Source organism: Octopus bimaculoides, chromosome 4 (assembly GCF_046866305.1).
Source record: "Octopus bimaculoides isolate indiv1 chromosome 4, ASM4686630v1, whole genome shotgun sequence".
NCBI classification, from domain to species: Eukaryota; Metazoa; Mollusca; class Cephalopoda; order Octopoda; family Octopodidae; genus Octopus; species Octopus bimaculoides.
In genome coordinates, this window is record NC_142931.1 from 5576038 (window position 1) to 5600134 (window position 24097).

General features: G+C 36.2%; 1 long non-coding RNA gene across 1 annotated transcript; it reads right to left on the bottom strand.

The window, feature by feature from the left end:
- Positions 1 to 23012: 23012 nt before the first annotated feature.
- Positions 23013 to 23714, bottom strand: LOC149135889 (uncharacterized). Its single transcript, XR_016241306.1, has 2 exons — positions 23175 to 23714; positions 23013 to 23125 (listed from the first exon to the last, which is right to left on the bottom strand). It is a non-coding gene; the product is annotated as an uncharacterized LOC149135889 (long non-coding RNA).
- Positions 23715 to 24097: the final 383 nt, after the last annotated feature.

Here is a 24097-nt window from a genome sequence, read left to right on the forward strand (position 1 = left end):
CTGAGTACTCCGGAGACACGTGTACCCTTAACATAGTTCTCGGGCAGATTCAGCGTGACAACAGAGTGTGACAAGGCTGACCGTTTGAAATACAAGTACAGCAGAAATAGAAAGAAAGAGTGAGAGAAAGTTGTGGCGGAAGAGTACAGCAGGGTTCGCCACCATCTGTGCTGGAACCTCGTTGGAGCTTTAGGTGTTTTTGCTCAATAAACACTTACAATGCCTGGTCTGGGAATCGAAACCGCGATATCCTACCACTGTGAGTCGACTGCCCTAACCATTGGGCCAATGCGCCTCCACATATGTATGCTATAGCTTACCACATTGTTATGTAAATAATTATATGCTCAAACATGCGTACCCGTAAAAACATAACATAAATACGCCTCTACATGTGCACACCAATACACACACGCATACACACTCAGACATTTATAGAGACATATTTATATGTATTTACATGTGAAGATGTCCAAGTTCTAAAATATGGAACAAAAAATAAAAGAACGAGTGTTTATAACTTAGAGATTGCAGCTTCAGACGCACAGCCAAGGGGGATTGTAAAACATATTAAAATGTTATATATTACAAAGTTATCTGGAATTATATTTTTTAAAGGAAATAAAATTACCAGAGGAGAAGAAAAAAAAAATTATGAGAATTATTACGTTGTCGCCGAAACGATGCAAAGGAAACAAATGATATTAGACTTTAGGGAAAACAGGTGTTTTAGAAAAACAGGAATATTAGAAATGGTTTGAAGAACTAAAACAACAAACAGTTGAATTACGACGAAAATGGAAATTTGTTTGTCAAGAAAAAATTGAGCGAGAATCGTTTTATTGAGTTCGGATATTAAATACACACACAACAAGCAGACAAACCGATGGCAGGCCCAAAAATATTCAAAATAGCTAGCGTTTAGAGGCAATTAAAAATTATGTATATATATATATATATATATATATATATATATATATATATGTATGTATGCATGTATATATATATATATATATATATATATATATATATATATATATATATATATATTAAGGTTATTTAATCTAGCAGGTGGCAATTAGACTGAAATCAAATATCTCGATGCGTATCTCCAAGAATTTAGGTATTTAACACTGGTTCAAAACAAAATTTCTTTTGAAAGAGGGTAAAGATTTTGTCACTCAGAAACAGTGGAATATACACAGAGTCACATTTGGAGCTGTTTTGCAAGGATTAGAAAATTCTAATATAGATAGCTGTATGTCCAATCGAAGTGAGCTGCGTTTCTTCAAACAACAAGGTGGTGGACGAATTTGTGGACGTCTTTCTAGCTTAACACGTAAAAGACTTCTTTTGTAGGCAGAAACTTATCTTAAACCTATCCCACGTTAATCCAGTGCACGGATTTGGCTTGGCGGATGGTGTCAATCTGCACAATCGTGCTGTATATGTGCGTGTGCATGCGTGTGTGTGTGCGTGTGTGTGTGTGTGTGTGTGTGTGTGTGTGTGAGAGAGAGAGAGAGAGAGAGAGAGAGAGAGAGAGAGAGAGAGAGAGAAAGAGATAGAGCGTTTGTGTGTGTGTGTACGCGCGCACGGGTAAACGTGTCTGTGATTGTGTGCTTCTCTGTGCATATGTATGTTACTTTTAACCGGCTGAACTTACAAAGTGACTCAAGGGCCGAGAGCTACGTCTATGGCATTTATCAAACTCAAGTTTGATACGTAAGGTATAATATATATGCATATATATATATATATATATATATATATACATATATAAATATACAAAAATGCATACATACATGTCTACCCACACACATAGACACGCTTGTACATATATGCATATAAAGAGTGTATAGAAATCCTCACATATATGTGTGTGTGCTCACGTGTCCAAATTGTTAGGGTGTTCAGTACATGACATAAAGACATGAATTCAATTTCCCGAGTGATCAGCGCATTGTGTTATGAAGAAAAGCCCTCCCCACCCATTCATACGTAATGAATTCAAGTCGACTGGTGACGTAGCCTTCCCTCCCTCCACCTCCACAGGTATGGAGTTGGCTGAAAGCGGAAGGGGCCGCGTGGGCATCAATGTTCGTTCGCATTCTCAGAGGGACCTGAAATATTTTGTGAAGGTATGGTTCAAGATGATACAAGAGAGGAAACGAAACTCGTTCGTGAGTTACGGTTGGTTGTACTTTACACTGGTACGTGCATTATATTTCTGTACACACACACACACACACACACACACACACACACATACATACACACAAGCACACACACATATACACACACACAAATATATACATATACATATGGCTGTAGATGAATATATATATATATACATATAACCATATATGTATATACATATATATATATATATATATATATATATATACATATATACATATATATATACATATATATATGTATACATATATATACATATATATGTACATACATATATACATACATATATATGTGTATATATATACATATGCTAACATATATATTTATATATTTGTGTATATCTATGCTTGTGTGTATATTTGTGTGTGTGTGTGTGTATGTATGCATGTTTATCTGCATGTGTGAGGTATATGAAACTGGATAGCTTCCTCTTAGATGCAATGTGAACGTAAATATGAAGTGAAATGTGCTAATTTTGGCCAAAAAACACAAGGGAGATGGGAATTATTTTGATCTTTATGTACACATATAAATATGAACAACAACAAGTAACAGAAGCATATGCTTTGATTGCATGCCTGTGTGTGTGTGCGTGAGTGTGAGTATGTGTGTGCGTGTGTTTGCGCGTGTGCATATAAACCTGTGTTCATTCCTTAATATATGTATGCATACACACACATGTATGTATATAAATCTATATTTTTATATGTGTATAAATATATATATTCCTCATAAATCTGTATTGACGGTCTATTTATCTATCTATCTATCTAACTCCATATATATATATGTATTATATATATATGGATGATATATATATATATATATATATATATATATATATATATATATATACATATATATATAATACATATATATATAATACGTATATATATATAACAGGATTGCTTATAAGCACAAGTCCAGATGAAATGTTCCCTCGTGGTAAGTATCGCTGTATTTGGGGTTCTAACACAACATACACTTATAAGCGGAGATAAATATTACCTTTGATATTGATACCGCTTCTGTAGCTAGTGATTATAGATATATATTTTCACTCATATGTTTATATAATAATTCTAGCTGCCTTAGAATGTTGTTGTACTTCTACGATTCCTTATTAAAATTTGTTCTCAAATTCTATATGAAACTCACCAAATCTGCAGCCGAGACTTTCGAAGTACCAAGTTTGTTTATGATCCTAAACAGTCTTTTTGTCGAATACTTATCTCTGAGAGGCTATAGTCTTTGAGGAGGGATCGCGTGTCGGTTCAAGAATGATTAGGGTTCTGGGTTTTTAATCTGCAGCGAAATCCCGGAAAATGTAGAAATTTAGAAAATGTAGAAAAATTATCATGGACACGATCACCAGGAGGATTATTCTCCGTCAGCTCTGTCGAACTCCTTTCTGGAGTGTACTAGGAGTCTGGCATGTGAGACCGGACATCTGTTGCGTTGCTCTGATGTTTGCTCCACCTAGCGTTGCATGACACTACATCAAAATAGCGTTGTTTTGATATCGTAGACATACACACACGCGCAAAAAATAAAACATATAAACATACAAAAAAAAAAACGGTGAGCGAGCCCGCAGTTATGAACGCCTATCACAGCACCCACGATCAAAACTGTATTGACGAAAAACAGGCTAAACGTCAGCATTATCGATATCTCATACTTTGTTCCTCATATTAGAAACAAATTTTTATTTCGAGTTGTTTGCATCTTGTGAAATATACGACTAAAAATATGAGGATTTTGGTGGAAATGCTCTTGGTTTTTGCAAACTAACCAGACACTTATAGTGAGAATTAAAAAAAAAACGCGAAGACGGGTGAGTAAACAACAAACAGATGTATTATTTCAACGCTCGGGAAGTGAGAAAGTCCTTTACGTTTCGAGCCTACGCTCTTCGACAGAAAGGAATGCGCATCCCTTAAAACGATGCAGGTTTTTGTTTTATTTTGACAAAGAAGAAGATAATAACTGTAAAGATCAACTTCATAAATGCTTGATTTATCCGTCTGCACAATCACCCTTTTCCCCCTAGCTTAGACAGACACAGAAAGCGGGCCACTTTGTGACAATTGAGGATATTCAAACTGTATACTCGGATGAATTAGGAGTCCTCCAGGAAAATAGTTTCCACGGCACGTTTGATGGAGACGAGCATTGACATAGCAGTATTGGTGAGTACCTCCCTTTATTTACTGGAGCACTGCTGTATGACTTAGGCTTCACTTACGGCCTTTGTGTGTATATAAATATGTATACGTGTCATCATCATCCTCATCATCCTCATCATCTATGTACGGGTGTGCGTAAGTGTATGAACTGTTGTGTGTATGTATACATGTGTATAAAGAAATACCTCATAAACATATGTATATTTGTACATATATGACTACATGCATACACGCACACACACATGCACATACATATAACACACACACACACACACACACATATATATATGTATATATATACATATACATAAATATACTTATGCATAACTACATGTATATAATATATAACATATAATATATTCATATATGCATATTTGTGTGTGCGTGTGCATACACACATGAATATATATGATTATACACACACACACACTAACATATATACGATATAATTTTGAGATGAAAGCAAGCTAGTCATAAAAAACCCGCCTTCATGTGAAAAACCACTTAGTCGAAAATATGAAGCCCTCCGTTAATGACAGTCTCTATTTATTTTGTTCTTACGATGAATTTATATTATTATGGCATTTTCTTCTAATCGCCGAAGTGTTGCTAGCGTTGAAGCGAAGAGCACGTAATAATTATTTGATATAAGTATTAAATCTCAGTTAAACGACCATACCTTGTTTATGAAGGGTGCCGAGAGTAGTGTGCGAGAAACCAGCTTGAAGTATCACTTGATTGGGAATATGCAGTCGAATGAGAATGAACGGCCCCGTGGTTCAGAAATTTACTTCTCGATCAAACGTTTTTACGTTTGAACCTTGTTTCCGAAGCATTTGTAAAAATATCTTCTGCCTGAGCTAAGCCTTATCAGAGAAAACAGGTTTGTATAAAGCATTGATCCTCAATATGAGGTCCCTATAAGACTTTGCTGTTAAAACTTGAGTGCAAGGAATTTGTTGTACTGTTATAATATACAAGCTATTTCAACATTTTTTCATAAAATTCCTTAATAAGAATCAATTATATAATTATGATAAAATTTTCCCGAGGAAAGTAGGAATCAAAGAGGTTGATTGGCAAAAATGGCTGGGACTAAAGAATTCCCATCTTTTAAATTTGAGACGATATAGCTTTCTTAAAAATCAAAATATTAGCGATACTTAGGGGAAAGAAATACAAGCTTTACTAAAGCAAGATTTGAACGCATAACGAGGAAAGATGAATTTAAGTACGGCACATAAATGTGACATATCAATTTATGTAAATACAACAGCGCTGTTATACGTAGATGCGGTGTTCGAATCATGCAGATGATGTTAGAATTTATGTTTATGCATTGCTTTGCAAGATTTCTGATGTGAAATCGTTTGTTGAAATAGATATTGTTAAAGTTCATGAGGTTCATGCGAGTGTTTATTCGGAAATGATAAAAAAAAAAAAAAATAAATATAAAATGACCATTCCGAAATATAATGATAGATATTGGAATCCTTTTCTGTCTTCTATATTAATCTCACCTACTCACACATACATAACTATTAATATTTCATATGAGAATATGTATATACGCGCGCGCGCGCAAACACACATGCGTGTATCTTTTCATGTGTGTGTGTATATATATATATATATATATATATGTGTGTGTGTGTGTGTGTGTGTATGTGTGTGTGTGTGTGTGTGTGTGTTTGTGTGTCCGTGTTTGTCCTCCCACCATCTCTTGACAACCGATGGTGGTGTGTTTACGTACTCGTATTTTAGCAGTTCGGCAAAAGAGACCGATGGAATAAGTAAGTACTAGGCTTACAAAAAATAAGTCCTGGAGTCGATTTGCTGGACTAACGGCGGTGCTCCAGCAGTCAAATGACTGAAACAAGTAAAGTAATAAAAGAATATAGCTGAAATTTACAGAAAAACAAAAGACAAAGACAGATGCATAAACAACAAGCAGGTGTATTAGTTTGACGCTCAGGAAGGTCAGAAAGTCTTTTACGTTTCGAGCCGACGCTCTTCAACAGAAAGGAACACGAGGCTGTGAATTTTAAACCAGATAACATTATAATGAACAGCATGCAGAATATTGGATAAAAAAGAAAACCTTAGATGTAAAACGTCGAAAGTTGCTCGAGAGATACAAACTGACGTCTTTTGAGGAAAATGACTGACGTGTTACCATTAGACCAAAGCAACACTTCGAATTTCCCACTTCTGTTGTAGAAGCATTGTCTTCATCGGCGAGAGTTGCGATGTCACTGGTGCCAATCTAACGGTCTGTGTGTGTTTCTTAAATGGCTTATAAGCACCTTCTACGCTGCAATTGTATATATATAAATTATTTGAATGGTTTCAGTTGTAGAAGTGTTTTGTTGTCGCTTTATGGCTGGAAGTTGGTCTATGATTGAATTTATCGCAGCTAATCTTCCCTGAATGTATCCTTAAATGGTTGTCTGGTCCCGCATCGTTGTTAGGAGTTTATCCAGTGTCTCAATACAGGTTCTCAATAAGGTGCTATATTTAGAAGCGGACAGTATTTACCAGTTCATGCTTTAAAAATTCTTTCTAATGCCGAAGTCTGGAACACACCCCTCCAGAATTTCTCACCTACTTTTATTCACAAAGCTTTGGTCCACTCAGACCCATGGTAGATAATATCTGCCCACGGTGTTTTGCCGTAGGATGTTAACCAGAACCTTGATTGCTTAGTAAATATCCTAGCCATGCAGTCCTGCATTAAATGTACGTCAAAATATTCACTAAATAAACACTCTTTGACGTTTTTCCGTCTTTATTCATCACCAGTTTTTGTTTTCTTTACGCTTGCTCGTATATTAGAATGGTATGACCTAGCATTAGAGAGTTATTGATTTAACACATTCTAACTAAACCAGCTCTTGTCTCTGTCATCGCAACGTCATCTTTTTGTTAACTATATATTCCAGTGTCACGTTTGTATGTGTGTGTGTGTGTGCGTAGATGTGTGTAATAGGTGTTGTTAATGGCAGACGTTTGACAAGAGCCTTTATATTATTTTTTTGTTTTTAATTATTAATTCTTTCCGCGTCTAATCCTGAGAAGTGATGGTGGCTTTGAAAGTTGAGCCATCTCTAAGCATTTGTGATGACAAAAGCAACACCACCGCAATACCACGTGTTAGCAACAGTTGAGTGGCTGCTCTCAGCAGTCAACCATATCGTGCTTTGGTATGGAATTACAGCTAAATGGACTGGTCCGTTGACAGACGTGTTAAGGAAGGATTCTCTCCCCCCGCCACTCTCTTTCTCTGTGTGTATATATACGTATATAGATACAAACATACATGCTTGCATACACACGCGCGCATATATATATGTGTTAATGTTTGGACACATTTTCTATCCTTAAACAAAAATATTATTGGCAGTAACTTCGAAGTTTCGGCCAGTTCAGCTATTGTTTAACAATATCTTAACTGGCAGAAACTTCGTAGTCATTGTCAACAATATGCCCGTTTAAGAATGTGTGTGTGCGCGTGCATGTTCGTTCTCGCCAACACTTGGAATCAGTGGTATTTATTGGTATTTCATCTGTCTTTACGTTCTGAGTTCAAATTCCGCCCCGGTCGACTTTGCCTTTCATGCTTTCGGAGTCGATAAATTTAGTACCAGTTGCATACTGGAGTCGATCTAATCGACTGGCCCTACTCCCCGCAAATTTCGGGCCTTGTGCCTAGAGTAGAAAAGAATATTTTACCAAACCCGAGAAAATGTGACACAAAGATTACCTCGGTGGGATTTGAACTCCAAAGCGTAAAGAGCCGGAACAATTACCGCTAAGCATTTTGTCCTATGTACTAATAACTCTGCTATTGACACCTTTAGAAATGTTAATATTGGTTTCAAATTTTGGCGCAAGGCCAGCAATTTCGGGTAAGTGGTTATGTCGGTTACATTTACCCCAGTATTTAACTGGTACTTCTTTTATCGACCCCGGAATGATGAAAGGCAAATTCAACCTGGTCAGAATTTGAACTCAAAGCATTCTATCCTGCGTGCTAACGATTCTGGCAGCTCTACAAATTTGTAGCATTGCGACAATATAGGACTTGACTGTTACAATGACACAAATTATCGGAAAGGAAATAACTTAAAGATAATATGATAATGTTATTGACGAGAATAATAAAGCCCAATATAACAGAGCTGATGAAAGAGAACAAATAAAGGCAATAATATAATTTGAAACAATTAAGATTAAGATTATATCTCGTCCATTGTTGCTTTAGTTTTTCTCATCTTAGTACTGTACGACTCAGGCTAATGTTAAAAGCAGACACACAATATATATTTAGCACGATACGTCACTGTGTTTTAGTCCCTTTTATAAACTGTTTCATTTCCATCCTTCAGTTATGTCTCGCTAAATTAAAAAGGTAGAATAGCTATTTTGACGCCCCTTAACACGTCAGTAACAAGTTTTAACGTCATTATTTCTAATTTAACAAGGGGGCGAGTTAGCGGAATAGTTAGCACCCTGGGCGAAATGCTTAGCGATAATACTTTCGGAGTTCAAATTCCGCCGGGGTCGACTTTATCCTTAAATTCGATCTTGTATCTTCTTTGAATATTCATCAATGGAATCGAATCAGAACCAGACAGAAAAAACGAAACTTTGTTTGGTCGAACAATGTAGATGGTAAGTTGACTTTCAGGTAGTTATGGTCTTTGGGGAGAAGAGAAAAGGAAAGAAAAGAAAAGGAATAAATGAAAGAAGGAGTGGGGTGCAGAAGAGAAAAACTGGCTCTCCGTCAGTTACGACGAGGAAGGTTCCAGTTGATCCGATTAACAGAACAGCCTGCTCGTGAAATTATCGTGCAAGTGGCTGAGTACTCCACAGACACACGACCCCTTAATGTAGTTCTCAGGGAGATCCAGTATGACACAGAGTGTGACAAGCCTGGCCCTTTGAAACACAGGTAAAGCTCGTTTTTTTTACCAGCTGAATGGTCAGGAGCAGCGTCAAATGAAGTGTCTTGCTCAAGGACACTACGCACTGCCGGAAATCGAACTCATGAGCTCACTGCTGTGAGCTGAATGCCCTTACCCACTGAGCCACGCGCCTTCAAGAAGAGAAAATAGACTAAGAAATCTGTATACATATTTTCATGTTTTCATAGAAACATGCAAGAATATGAATAAATATGACACTTGTCTATTGTTAGAGATAAGTAAGAAGGAATTGTTTTATGGCACCTTAGCCTGGACATCTGGACATGGCTATACCCACATTGGTCTCGTTTTGAGGACGTATACTGATGGATGTCTGACCGCAGTAGATGTTAATAAGGGGAATTATCACATACTAGAGAAGATGATTGGTAGAGGATCAGAGCCGTGCGAATCAGAGCAAACCTCCACCATTACGATCATGATGATGATGATGATGATGATGATGATGATGATGCTTATGATAACGATGAAGAAGTAAACGACGATGATTGTAGAGACATCCAATATATCAATTAATTTAGAAAAATATGCGTTTCAACACCAACTTTTTAATAACCTTTTTTTCTGACTTTTCATTTCCTCATTTCAAATTCTGTATTTAGTTTGTCTATATCTAGTTACAAAAGCAATTCCCGATATTTTTGTTGCTGCTAGTTAAGGTGTCAGCGTAAGGGTATCAATGAAAACGGAAAAAAAGAAAAAAAAGGAGTTAGTTGACTGCTTATTCGTCTCTATAATAAATTGACGGATTGGAATCTTGTCAAAATTTCTTTTCATTTACCAAATTTATTCAGGGCCAATTTGTTTCTGGTGCCGGATTCTTGGATCAAATGCCGAGAACACTCGATGCAATTTCCCAGAATATATATCGTTTTATTTGGTGCGGACATAGTTTCGATCCAGCTCCAGTGTAACACCATAAATGGCTTCTAATGACAATCTATCACCTGATAGGGTCCCAATACAAAGACCTCCAACTCGGTGCATCTCTCGCATAAACCCCTATTCTCTCTCAAGGTTCAAGCTCATAGACAGAAGCTTACGTCAGCGAGAATTGAAGTTCAAAGTGTTCTGCGTAGTGACTAGCAGCAAGTCCCGGTTGATTCTATTTCCACTTCTTTCCGGTGTATGACGTGAATATTTCAGGATGTATAGAATTAGGTGTGGAAACACCAATTATTTATTTATTTGTTTGTTTTGCCTGACGAAGAGAACTATGGAGGCAGTTTGTTGATGACAACAATATCATCACAGAATTACAAAGCTACAACCACAAGCAAATATACATTTGTTGTCCTTTCAGTTGGTACATCGTTCGGATTGTTTGTCGCAAAGTTTTACTTGCACGTTCTAGCACTATACTATTTCATTTCCTTTAATTTCTTAGCAAATTAATTCAGGAAGTCGAAAGTAAACTCGTGAAGGGCGACCAGATGTTAAACATAAGTGAGTTAGGCATATGTCATAGGAAATTTGTTTTCTTTGTGGAAAAACTCATTAAAGTTTTAATAGAAAAAGGAAGAGTTTAAAAGAAAATAAATAGGGAGTAAAAAGAGAGAGGAAAGGTTATGATATAAGAAAATAATGATATGGAGGCGATGGAAGAGGAGAGAAAGTTGTTTGAAGAAGAAGAAGAGGAATAATAATAATAATAATATTAATAATAATAATAATAATAATAATAATAATAATAATAATAATAATAATAATAATAATAAGAAGAAGAAGAAGAAGAAGAAGAAGAAGAAGAAGAAGAAGAAGAAGAAGACGAAGAAGAAAATGACGACGATTATGACGATGACGATGATCAGGACGGTGTTGACGAAAAAGAAGATTCTATGAAGGAGGAGAAATAGAGATAGATGGTATGAAGAAAGGAAGGAAGGAAAGAAGGAAGGAAGGAAGGATGGAAGGAAGGATTGAAGAAAGGAAGGAAGGATCGAAAAGTAGAAAAAGGAAAAGAAACGACTGTAAGGTGAAAAAACAACAACAACAAAATAAATATAAAGTTTGAATGGAAAATATAAATAATTGTTAGAAGACCAACAGCCAAACAAGTTAATCAAACCACTTTCCGGAAATTGAACCAAGATAACATGTTACTGTTTCAACGTGAGTGAAGAAAAAGCACGTGATGTGTCTGTAAATCAACAAGTATTCGTTGAAGCTGACTTGAGAAATATTTTATCAGAACAACATGGCGTATTATTAGGTTGACGTTGTTTGTAAGGAGCGTGTTCTCGAGGATGTTGAAGATCATGTTCTGTTATGTTGCTTGATTCGCCAATTTCATTCACATAATTTAATAACAGATCAGTTAATTTCCACTAAATGACTATTTCTAAAGTATGAGATATTTTTATTAAATCGACGAGAGCAGCAGTTTAAATAGTAAATATAAGTTTTCTCGGTTCTGAAGAGGTGGTTTATTTATTTGTCACCGAAGAAAGCAATACATTTTTCCTTTAGTGCTAAATGTGATACCGCGAATGTTGTACCAGAGATACTTGAGAGCGGGACCGATTGCTTTGCTAGTATTTCATTACACTTTGACTCTAGCAGACGAGGAAACCTATGATGGACTCTCGATATAGTAAAGAGCTCTTGGCTATTTTCCGTTTCTTTATTTAATTTAGGTCACCCTACGAAGAAGCAGCACCATTTACAATAAGAAATATCGGATTATCGATTAACGTTAACTAAATCAAATACATGAATATATATTAGAGAAATCTTTGTTGCGAAGAAGAAGTAGATAACAACTATTGCGAGAGGTCTCCAGGTCACTTAGCTGGAGTATCTACTTTCGATATTAGTCTGAACTTGAAGTTTGCCTCAGTATTTTATACTAAACAGCACTCCAGCATGAGTGAGATCTCTTCAACTTTATATAATGGTTGTCTACCAAACGAAGGACCGTTTGTTCGTGACTTGTCAACATGATATTGAAACACGGCCATGAAACAAAATCCCAAACAAACCAATCTACCAATCTACCGACATTCAATAACTAATTGCTGTTACCAGCAACAATAATAAGACTTATAGGTATTTGTTAGCTTCTAGAGTTGTGTCGAATCAAAAGTTTTGTAGTATTTTGGTAGCTTATTTGCTTTATTTTCCGAGTTGCAACAAAAGCAGACTAGCATTCAAAGTAGAGGCCATCGTGTTGCACCGTCTGAAGCCACCGTTTTGCCAGTTCTTTGATTCCATGATACCAGTTCTTGTCCTTCGAGGCGAAGAACTCCTTCACTGAAGCTTCCACCTCCTCTTGGCTGATGAAGCGTCGCGAGTGCAGGAAGTGAGTGATGAACGGAACAAGTAATTAACCGAGGGAGATATTTTTCTGCAATCTTAATGTACAAAAGCAGTGGTTAAGCAAGAGCCAGCTCCTGCAACTGTTGCCAGACACGGGCGTTTGGAGCACAAGGTGATGCTGTGCATCTGGTGGAAATGTGAGGGGATAACTTACGGTCGAAATATGGATGCTAACCCGTTCTCCGACAAGCTGGAGCTAATGTATGCCAACGTGATGCAAAAATATCCATGATTGGTTTACAAAAAGTGAGATCTTCTGCAGCAAGACAACGTAAGACTTCATACCACTCAAAGGATCCGGAATAAACTCCAAGTAGTTGAGGACATCGAACTGATGCCACAGCCAGTATATAGTCCCCTAGCTCTCTCGTATTATTCCTTTTCACCTCTGTAAATACAGTTTGAAGACGGATAGGCCTACAATACTGCCATGTAGGTGAAACTTCAAAATGCAAATAGAGTGTGAAGCACACCATGCAAAGTAACTTAAGACATATACTAGCGTTTCAAACATTGCTTAGGTTTTGCTTGGATTTAGTTCGAGCAGATTTATCATTGAAGACATCCCAGGCGTGACTATCGCGCCGATTAGAAATGAATAGTCGCGGTTGAAGATTTCTAAGATTACAAAGTTTTTATCTAATTAAAAATGCTAGCGGGGTTTGATCTCAAGAAAATTTGGTTGCTTCTACTAGCACGTCAAGTGACTGTGTGGATGCTTCTTGTTGGGTGATAGTATTCTGTAGTCTGATTACAAATGCGTTGTTACTATTCAAATTGAACAAGGGTTAAACAATAACAATAACAACAACAGCAGCATCTATGGCTACGCAACAATAAAAATACTACAGTTTTCTAATTTGAAGTTGTTAATATAAATAAAGGCAATATTTAATTATGATGTTATCTTATTAATTAATAGACGGTCACTAAATGGATTTATCATTTATTTAGCTTTAGCTTTGCTAAGGCTGTAAGAAAAGCCATCCAGAAACATATTTGATTCTAAATGTCTAAAAAATTGGCGAGACAGAAAAATAATCTTGAGAGCTCTAATAAAATATGGATTCTCAAAATGTTATTAATCATTATTTATAAACGAGATTATTCCTCATTACAGTGTATAGGTGTGTACGTTCTTCAGAGTAAAAAAAAAAAAACTGGTCTAAAAGCAGCACAGTGCTGTTATGTTTAATAAACAATTCTTCGCTTTTAAGGGTAAAAGTAAACGGTTGGGGTTGTGGCTGTGTAGTTAGTAAGTCCACTTAGTAAATATATGGTTTTAAGTTCAACCCCATTACGTGGCACCATGGGCACCATGGGCAGGGGCCTTCTACCATAATCTTGAGTTATTCAATGTCTTGTAATATATGGCTGACAGAAACTGAGGATGCCAATGAGAAAAGCAATCCCTATTTTGTGAGAGTGTTATTAATCCATCATCAGGTTAACTCCAACTGTGGACTCATGGATGCATTTAGTGGGATTCATTCCGTTATGAATATTTAGCTTAAGGTCTCTAGCCTGAGGATATACATGTTATTTCTAACCGCGTCGTCTCCTCTCGGTTTCAGAAAATCTTCTTCTAAACTAACATTGTTTTGCCCTGACCTTATATTCGACTCTATCCTTTTTAACTGATAGCATAAGATTGAACAAATTTTATGCTTAGACCTGACCAAACCTTGTTTTCTTCTGTAAAAGCTTTGTTACCTGTGACATCAAACTGATGAAGGCCTTAGCATCTTCTAGGGATAAGCGGAAGTTGTCTTATAAAATAGCCTTCTTTTGTCATTTCTTTAACTTCGAATCTAAAACCGGTCTGATCGAAGCTTTTCCCCCTGTTATAACAGACTGAGCAAAACATAGTTACATACTAATGACCACATTTAATCAATACCTTATTTTTTACTACATTCCTGGACCTGCCAAAAGTTTGTTTGACATTAGCATCAGTTTGATCAAAGCTTTGTAAGCCACAACTTCCGACTGACCGAACACTTCGTCTAAAGAAGATTTGATTTATCCTAATACTATATACGACCCTAGCAGAGGTCTGGGCAAAGCTATTTTGGCAGTTATCACCGGAATGAGCAAATTGTAGACATCTACTAATGCTCGGAACAGAATAAACTTTGTTTTCTACTGTTTGTAATATTATTATTGTTGTTATTTATTATTATTATTATTATTATTGTTCAGTAGTTTTATTTTTATAACGTGCTTTCACTTCACTACCGAGCGCAGCTCTGTGCGCCTTGGGTATGTGCTGTGGTTTGAATTTTCTGTATGTTATTATTATTATTATTATTATTATTAGTAGTAGTAGTAGTAGTAGTAGTAGTAGTAGTAGTAGTAGTAGTAGTTGTAGTAGTAGTAGTACTACTACTACTACTACTACTACTACTACTACTACTACTACTACTACTACTACTACTACTACTACTACGGTGGTGAGCTAGCAGAATGGTTAACATGCACCGAGCAAAATGTTTAGCGGCAGTTCGTCTGTTTTCACGTTCTGAGTTCCAATTCCACCGAGATCTTTGCCTTTCATCGTTTTGGGGTCGATAAAAATAGTACCTGCTGAACACTGATGTTGATATGTAACTGACTTAATCCCTTCCCCGAACTTGCTGGCGTTGTGCCAAAATTTGCAATAATATTATCATTAAGGCAGGGAACGGCATTTCGTCGTCCTGTACTTTCTGACTTCAAATTACACTGTGATCAACGTTGCCTCTAATTCATTCGGGGTCGATATGGTAAACCCCAGTTAAGCCCTGAAATCGTTGTTATTGACTTCCCCCATCTCTCGAAATTGCTGGCCTTGTATCCAAGGAATAGGATACTAGACATCTTCCACAAAGGCTGTCTGAGGATAATCTGCGGTTATTCACTAACAGACAGAGTTTCTAATGCCGACCTGTTTGTAAGTGTAAGGTTGGTGGAATCGAGGGTCTTCTTATGCGATCACAATTGCTGGACATGTCAGAATGAATGAGGAAAGAAACCCCAAAGTCCCCATGTACAGCCAACTTGATAATTGGCATACGAACTTTGGTTGACCATGGCTCAGAGATAAGGACAAGCTGAAGAGTAACCTCTTGGCAATGAAGACAGCGCAACACCTTTCGGTGAACGGCCTTGGAAAGAACAAAATCGAAACCCTAGTGTCAAAATGGTATAAAAAAACTTTGTTGCAACCAACATTAACAGGCTTCGGGGTGCAAGGCAAAGGAGAAAATCGGCTGCAAATAAAACACCTGCAATGACCTGTAATCGTCATACTTGTATGATCTAAGCCTTCTTTGCAAATCGTTGGCGGGACTTAAATGTCACATTCGATTAAAGCATTATGACTGACAACGAAAGAGTAGGTTGTCGGAGCCCCATACGTCGAAACCGATGGGAGAGTCCATCATATATATATTTATATATATATATATATATATATATATATATATATATATATATATATATATATATATATATATATATATATATATATATATATATATATATATACATATATATACATACATATATATATATATATATTATTTTGCTTAAAAGAGTTCCAACACTGTCTGTTTTTATGTTTTATTTATATTCCTGCAGAACTAATGTGGGGTATAGAATATGGAATATACAATATATATATATATATACATGCTACACTCTCTGAGTGGTTGGCGTTAGGAAGGGCATCCAGCTGTAGAAACTCTGCCAAATTTAGATTGGAGCCTGGTGTTGCCATCCGGTTTCACCAGTCCTCAGTCAAATCGTCCAACCCATGCTAGCATGGAAAGCGGACGTTAAACGATGATGATGATATATATATATATATATATACGTACATACATATATATATATACATATATATGTGTATGTGTGTATATATATATATATGTATGTACATGTGTATACACACACACACACACACACACAGAGTTTTCTTGCTTCTTTTTTATTCTCTTCCTTTCTTTTCGTTGCTGAAATTATTGCTTTGTTCTGCTATAATTCACTACCAATCGGCGTTGCTAGTATACTAAGACTAACTATAAGTTTAGCAGGTCTGTTCGGCAGATTGTTTATTTTCATAGAAAAACGTTTCAACGCAGGATGTCACCAATTTATAGCATTCATTGCAACAGAATCGCAACGGCCAGGGAAAGAATTCATAAGATTTCATCAACTGCCACAATAATGAATAACTGGGAAATTATGTTCTGCTGAGCAAATGTAAATATTGGTATTGATCAGAATCACGAATATGATTGCATTCATCTAATCTCAAGTGTGTGTGTGTATGTGTGTGTGTGTGTTTGTGCGTGGGCGAGCACATGCCCCTATATATATACACATACACACAATCCAACCTCCATGCATATTATATATGCGTGCATGCGTGGATGGATTAGTATACACACACACACACACACACACACACACACACACACACGCACACAGACATATATATATTAATATATTTATATATGTTTTCATTCATATGTAAATGTTCATACACATACAGACACATATATATATTTGTATATATGTATGTATATATATGTTTGTGTGTATGAATGATTCTATGCATATACTGATATTATCACCAATCTCTACATATATATATATATGTGTGTGTGTGTGTGTGTACACACACACACATATGTATATTTAGTGATTGCTGGTTTCTCTAGATATTGATTTCTCACACTGGCAAAAGGCCGCCGCCGATTATGGGTGCAGGCAGAGTCGATCATAACAACCCCATCAGCTGATTTGTACTCGTTTTATCGACCTCACATTCATGAAATTCAAAGGCAGAGACGATCGCGCTGGGATTTGAAATTAGAGCAAACAAAGGGAGACAACTAAATACCGGAACGTATTTTATTGAAGCGATCTACTGATTGCTCCATTTATCAGACAGAATTCCAAACATTGCCAGCAAAATGTCATAGAAATATTATGTCGGCTATATAAATATTTACACAATTTGGGTTATTGATTGTTCTAAAGATTGACTAAAAGACAGGCATCCATACATAAAGAGTTAGAGGCCTGTAGTGAGCCAAATTCAAACCTGGGTTATAGGCTATCGACTTTGGAATCATAAAAAAAATTTTTTTTTTAATATTCTATGTTACAGGTACAGTTTACGAAATTTGCGTTGAAACCACGTGGTTTCGTGTTCAGTCCTAGTGCGGATGCCTTGGACTGACCAAGGTTTCTTGAGTGAATTTGGTTGGTGGAAATTGTGTAAAAGCTTTTCGTATATGCATATATGTTTATATACTAACATGTTATCAGTTCAAATATATTTGACACATATTCAAAGCCGTAAGAAAGCCATTTACTGAATTTTATCAGGTATAGATATGTCGCTGTAGACAAATTACACCCCCGCTCACTACCCAGACTGTTGGATGCATGCATTTCGGAGTGGTTATCTCCTCTTCAGCAACAGAGACCAAAAAGACAGACACTACGAAGTGATACGAGAGATAAGTCCCTCTTATAATGATATTCCTGTGGTCGTTCAATAACTGGTGGCGATGTAATTTTACTATATTTTCTGATTCAATATTTATTGTTTAAAACATAAATGCCAATGTGAACTGGCTGTCTGATGAAGTTTCTTTCCTCACCGAGGTGTTCCTAGTTCCATCCCAAGCCCCGAAATTTAGGACAATTGTTTTCTACTGTAGCCTTTTCTTCACTAATGTCTTGTAAGTTGAATATTTTAGGCAAAAACTGTATGAAAGCCCGTCTCACATGCACACATATACGGATATACTCACGCACAAACACGAAGATATAACTTTATATAAATTATAGAAGGGGAAAAGAAAAGTATTCTAGAACAGTCTGTGAGAATCGAACCTCATTTCTGTTGTGTGACGTATAACAGGGCGATGTCATAATATCAACTGTCTTAAGCTAACAAACAATTGTTCTTCCCCAGCGACCATTGAAAGTGAAAGTGAATCCACGCACAAATGACGGTATTACACATACACAAACATAAACGTACACACACACGTTCACACACACACACACGCAAACATACTCATGCGCGCGCACACACACGTATATATATAGGTGCGCTTATATATATGTATATGGGCGTATATACATATATATGCCCGCACATATCTATGTATCTCACTTTTTATATATATAAATGTGTGTGTGTAGATATATATATTTATCATTATACATATATATACATATATATATATATATATGTATCAATATATATATATATATAGGTATCAATATATATATATATATATATATATATATATATATATATATATATATATATATATGTATTCATATGTATAGACACACATATATATATACATATATATATATATATATATATATATATATATATATATATTCATATATATATATGCAACTGACTGCCGGTAAGCTGAAGCTTTCAAATAAAAATCTGTTTTAATATAAGCGTTCCGCACGAGTTGCAGATTGAATCCTTCAAAATGCTTGCATTTATCGGTGCAATGAACCAAATATTTTACCTTTAGAATCGGGTTGGAAACGACTCCGTTCTTCAGAAAATGCGACACGACATAAATGAATATCGAATGTTGTGAAACGGGAAATGATCGCAAATAAACATGACATAGATATCAGCCAATGGCAAATAAGGTATACTTACTTAACTTTAAAAAACACGCGCACACACAAACATGCACATACACATAGATATATTTATGTATATGTGTGTATACACACAATACATCGCACACACATACACACACATATATATATACATATATTTATATACATATACGCTTATATTCATATATAACTTCTAATATGTAAGCCATATAGAAGTCATATAGAAAGACCTGTTACAGACTACAACGACTGTCTTTCTGGGGCCAAACTCGCACGCACTTTTTGATGGAAAGCGTATATAAATCAAGGACGTTTTTTTCCCGTCCTTGTTTTCGCATACATTCTCTGCTTTCTTCCAAGGAATCTAATGCTCTTAGCTTAGTCTTTCCTTGGGGCTGGCCAGATTGGAGCAATCTCGAGTATAACCAGCCGAAAGTGCAAAGATAATCGGAACTCGACTGAGGAAAGAAAACTCCGAATGACCCGTCCTTGTTTTCTTTGTATCGTCTATCTGGATGTTTTACGTTCTTGTCCCATTTTGTATTTTTATATATAATATATATATATACATGTGTGTGTGTGTGTGTGTCTATATATTATATATATATACATGTATATATATATATATATATATATATATATATATATATATATATATATATATATATATATATATATATATGGTTGGAACTTACAAAAATACAACAAAAGATGAAGACAAGTGTGTAAAAAACATGCAGGTGTATTAGTTTAACGCTTAGGAAGTTGAGAAAATCTTTTACGTTTCGAGCCTACCCTCCTCAACAGAAAGGAACACGAGAAAATAAACAGAGAGAGAATAAAAAAAGCTTTAGTGTCTAGCGGTCGATTATAGTGATATATATATATATATATATATATATATATATATATATATATATATAGAGAGAGAGAGAGAGAGAGAGAGAGAGAGAGAGACAGAGAGAGGAATAAGAATGGCAGTGTGGTAAGTAGCTTGCTTACGAATGACATGGTTCCGGGTTCAGTCCCACTGCATAACACCTTGCGCAAGTGTCTTCTACTATAGCCTCGGGCCGACCAAAGCCATGTGAGTGGATTTGGCAGAGGGAAACTGAAAGAAGCCCGTCGTATATATATGTATATAGATATATGTGTGTATGTGTGTGTATATGTTTGTGCCTGTGTTTGTTACCCCAACATCGCTTGACAACCGATGATGGTGTGTTTATGCGCCCGTAACTTAGCGGCAAAAAGAGACCGATAGAATAATTACTAAGCTTACAAAGAATAAGTCCTGGGGTCGATTTGCTCGACTAAAGGCGGTGCTCCAGCATGGCCACAGTCAAATGACTGAAACAAATATGTATATATATATATATATATATATATATATATAGTGCGATGTGTAAGTTGTTGTCATTTTATAATTTTATTTCGTGCATGTGCATTGATTGTTTTTGATTTTGGCCACTACACAGTATAGTAGGGTTAGTTGGGCACTGTGAGAAAAACAACACCATGACGCAATTCACTCTACCAGAAATTTGGAAACGTCATGCTGTATTGTTTGTCATTCTCGCTGGAAGCTCCAGTACGTTGGCTTACCATGTCCCCAAAACATGTACCGAGAGTAATACAAATCAAACATCTAGTCAACATGGTCGCGTTTTGGGGTGATCAGTAGAGTTTAGTCTCGTAAATCGATGTCAAAAATCCACAGCCAGGTATGGTTCGCGTAGCTGTAGGAGCCACTGGGAGGCCTTCCCTCGTTTTTTTTCTACTCTTGGGTGGTAAAATAAACAACCATCTATACATTAGCGATATTCTGGAAGCTGAATTACTTGCACAGGCGAATGAGCACTTTCAAAGGCGAACCTTGTAGCCTTTAACAGGACTCGGTACCCTCTCACTGCTCCAAACAGACACAAAACTGGATTCAGAAAAATAATCCGTCGCCCATAGACAAGGACGTATGACCCTCAATAAGTCCCGTTGGATGTTTCTGTTTGGTCCATTTTAGAGTAGAGGGTCTCGAACATTCTTCATGCTTCGCTCGATGCTTTCAACGCAAAACTCTGCCAGGAATAGGCCTCGATTCCGCAGAGGTGGTCATATCGAATAAATGTGGTAGTATCATAATTGTTTTTCCTTTACCATTGCAACACTCGGACCCGAAACATAACAATATTTCGCTTTGGCAAAATTGAAATGTGTTGGTTGCCTTAATTTTGGGACACCCTGTATACACATGTATGTATGTATGTATGTATGTGCATGTATGGGCGTGTATGCACATCGAAATACATTCTCATACAAACACATGTAAATATATAAATGCGTCTTTAAGTTGACTAAGTTGTTAGATCTCCACTGATAAAAAATAAAATCTTTGATTTAATTACATATAAGGACAAGAAATTGTGCCGAGGAAGAGATTATATAAACAAAGAATAATGTTTAATTGAATAGCCCACTAAAACCTTGTTAACCATTTAATTCTAGGAAAGTCGTATTCTAAATCTTACGAGGTCACCCATTTCCAGTAGACGGCAACTGTTCGTCGGTTAAATAGATTCAATATTGACTGCCCTCTAATATGGCGAGCTGATATAATCGTTTGCAGCTTTTAGTCTGTCTTTACGTGCTGAGCTCAAATTGCCTTTCATCCTTTGGGGGCCGATAGAGTATGTAGCAGTTGAATATTGGTGTCAATGTAATCAACTTACCCCTCCCCTAAAATTTCTGGCCTTGTGCCAAAATTTGAAGCTGATATAACAAATTCGCCGAGGTCAACGTTGCTTTTCATCCTTTCGGGATCGATAAACTAAATACCGATTGATTCCTTGGGTTGATGTAATCGACTTAAATCCTCACTACCCCAAATTATTGGCCTTTTGCCTAAATTTGAAACCACTATGGCCTGACACTTTATTTGATGTGTGACAGAAGAATGAAAGGTCAATTCGATCTTGTCAGAGTTTTGATCTCAGAACGTAAAGACTGGCTACAAATGCACACAATTTGGCTGCTGACGCGCTGACGATTCTGCTCAGCCTCGGCTCTGCAAATAACAACTCATTTTACAACAGGCACAACACCAGCAATTCTAGGGAGGAGTTTAGTCGATTACTGTTCTGGACTATTATTTTATTTTATCGACCTCAAACGAATGAAAGGCAAACTGGTCCTCAGCGTGATTTGAACTCATAACTTCAAGAGCTGGAAGAAATACGGTTAAATCTTTTTGCCTTTCCGTGGAGTTCTATAGAAATAATAATATTAAAACTGCTTCAGTTCTGAAAGTTCTTTTACAGGGCTTAGCAAAACGGAAGGACCGCTGCAATAAGTCTGTGAATTTGTGTGGAGAATATTTTGGATAGAATCATAATTAACTGCCCTCCTGAGTTTTCTTTTACCCAAAGCTAGGAAGTCTTCTGCACCCCTTTCGTAATGTTTATAATCTACCCTAAACAGACAACTTTATTATACACCTAAATTAGGATTAAACACACAGGACATATTCTGTATTTATTTCTTTATTGGGATCTATTTCAAAACGGGGACACCAGTTTTCATTTATGTTTTGGTACCGAAAGACTTTCAAACTTCGTATACTTATCTATTTTGTGTTATAGAACAGAAAAAAATTTTTGTATTCGAATTTATTTCATGTAAAAAATTGTCTTATTTCGATAATTTCTACTAATCACGGACGTCTATTCAGCTGAAAACAGTTAGCGCTGTAACGGTGTATATCGTATTAATCCCCTAACCCTAACCCTAACTAGACTGTTAACCGTAACCGTAACCCTAACCCTAAAACTAACCCTAACTCTAGAATCCGAACTCTAAAATTGTTACACACATAGATACGCACAGCGTAATTTATTATATAAACAATATATGCGTATAAATTACGATTAAACCGGATGAAATATGTCACAGGGAATAACATTTTTATGACCGTCCAGCAGTAACTCTATTTAGCTGAATAGACGTCAGTGATTGGTTGAAATTACAGAAATACGACAACTTTAACATGGAATAACTTGCGATGTAAGTTTTTTTGTTAAGAAGACTAAGAGTAAAAGATGTTTTATATGACACATTCTACCAGTGTTCCAAGTTTCAAAGTGTTTCGTTAAGAAAATACTGGTGCCCCCGTTTTGAAATAGATCCCTTTATTGCCCATAGTGGGGATAAACAAAGACAGACAAAGGGATTAAGTCTATTACATCGACTCCAGTGTGTAACTCGTACTTAATTTATCGACCCCGAAAAGATGAAATTCAAAGTCTACCTCGGCGGAATTTGAACTCAGAACGTAACGGCAAGCGAAATACCGCTAAGCATTTCGCCCAGCTCGCCGTCCTACACAGGATTTATTCTGTATTACATTGACGCACGCTCACTGTTAGCTAAACAAAAAATGAATTTTATATTTTATATCTATAAACAGTCTTTAAATAAATGCTTGTAAAATATAAATAAACAGTTCTAAAGGCGGTGCTCCAGCATGGCCGCAGTCAAAAGACTGAAACAAGTAAAAGAGTAAAAGAGTAGTTCTGTTCAGGGAGAGTTTTTACCGAGAAGATCAGAAGAACTTGTAAACTTCGTTCAGGTAAGTTGTTTTACCCTCGCATCTTTATCTTATAACTCTGTGGTTGATTATGTATTTCTAAAATCATTTTATTTTAGTCATTAGGAAATACGTCTATACATGTTCTTCCCTGTTTACGTTACTTC